Source organism: Rhincodon typus, unplaced genomic scaffold (assembly GCF_021869965.1).
Source record: "Rhincodon typus isolate 14 unplaced genomic scaffold, sRhiTyp1.1 hic_rhity00000062, whole genome shotgun sequence".
NCBI lineage: Eukaryota > Metazoa > Chordata > Chondrichthyes > Orectolobiformes > Rhincodontidae > Rhincodon > Rhincodon typus.
Window position 1 is genome coordinate 21755 of NW_025965700.1, and position 2042 is coordinate 23796.

The window sequence follows — 2042 nt, forward strand, 5'->3', positions numbered from 1 at the left end:
CCCCCCCCCCCCCCCCCCGATCCCCTCGGTTAGACAGTGTGCAAGCCAGTGCCTTGTATAACTGAGGCATTATCGCCCTGTGTTCCGAACGAGAGTCACCGGCCCTGAAACGTTCACTCTGCTTTCTTCCAAGCGATGCTGCCAGACCTGCTGAGTTTCGCCAGCGATACCTGTCTCCCTTCTGGAACTCCTCGCAATGAAACAGAGCATTTTAAGTGCGTCCGGACCGGAAACATCAGCTTTCCTGCTCCCCTGGTGCTGCCTGGCCTGCTGTGTTCCTCCAGCTTCCACACACTGTGTTCTCTCTGACCCCAGCATCGGCAGCTCTTACTATCTCTGAGCAGGTTTTCCTTATTGTTGCACCTGGAGATTCACAGTCTGTAATACTCTGTACGGACTGGCTTCTGGGGGTGTGAGAGAGACAGAGCAGTGTCTGGGGAGATGTGAGGCTCGGGAAAGGTGGGAGGTGTGGGCAGAACTGAGAGGGAGTTGGGAGGGGGATGGAGCATCGGAGCTGTACAGCAGGGACACAGACCCTTCGGCCCAACTCGTCCATGCAGACCCAGATATCGTAAATTAATCTGGTCCCATATATCCATGTCCCCATCCAGATGCCTTTTAAATGCTGTAACTGTACCAGCCCCCAGCCACTTCCTCTGGCAGCTCGTTCCATACACGCACCACCCTCGGTGTGATATAGTTGCCCCTCAGGCCCCCTTTCCCCTCTCACCTTATACCTACGCCCCTCTAGTTTGGGACTCCCCCCTACCCTGGGGGGGGGGGGGGGTGGAGGAAAAGGCCATTCACCCCTATCCATGCCCCTGATCGCTTTATAAACCTCAGCCTCCGACGCTCCGGGGAGAATAGCCCCGGCCTCTCCCTGTAGCTCAAACCCTCCGACATCCTTGTAAATCTTTTCCGAACCCCTTTCAAGTTTCACAACGTCCTTCCTGTAGCAGGGAGACCGGGATTGAACGCAGTATTACAAAAGCAGCCCTAACCAATGTACAGCCCCAACATGACCCTCCCAACTCCTATACTCAACGCACTGACTGATAAAGGCAAGCGTACCGAACACCTTCTTCACCGCCCTGTCAAGGTGCAGGGCTGGATGAACACAGCAGGGCAAGCAGCATCATAGGAGCAGAGAGGCTGACGTTTCGGGCCTAGACCCTTCATCAGAAAAGGGGGAGGGGAAGGGGGTTTTGAAATAAATAGGGAGAGAGTGGGAGGCGGATAGAAGAGGGATAGAGGAGAGGATAGGTGGAGAGGAAACAAACAGGTCGAAGAGGCGGGGATGGAGCCAGTAAAGGTGAGTGTAGGTAGGGAGTTAGGAAGGGGATAGGTCAGTCCAGGGAGGACGGACAGGTCAAGGGGGCGGGATGAGGTTGGTCGGTAGGAGATGGAGGTGCGGCTTGAGGTGGGAGGAGGGGATAGGTGGGAGGAAGAACAGGTTAGGGAGGCAGGGACGAGCTGGACTGGTTTTGGGATGCGGTAGGGGGAGGGGAGATTTTGAAACTTGTGAAATCCACATTGATACCATTNATCCAGTCCCCACATTTGGCCCGTAAACCCTTCCTATCCATGTCACCATCCAGAGCCTTTTAAATGCTGTAACTGTACCAGCCCCCACCCACTTCCTCTGGCAGCACGTTCCACACCCTCTGTGTGAAAATGTCACCCCTCAGGTCCCTCTCACCTTAAACCTACGCCCCTTTAGTTTTGGACTCCCCCCTACCCTGGGGGGGAAAAGGCTATTCACCCCTATCCACGCCCCTGATCATTTTATAAACCTCTATAAGGTCACCCCCTCAGCCTCCGACGCTCCGGGGAGAATAGCCCCAGCCTCTCCCTGTAGCTCAAACCCTCCAAAGTCCTTGTAAATCTTTTCCGAACTGCTTTCAAGTTTCACAACGTCCTTCCTGTAGCAGGGAGACCGGGATTGAACGCAGTATTCCCAAAGCGGCCCTAACCAATGTACAGCCCCAACATGACCCTCCCAACTCCTATACTCAACGCACTGACCGATAAAGGCAAGCGTA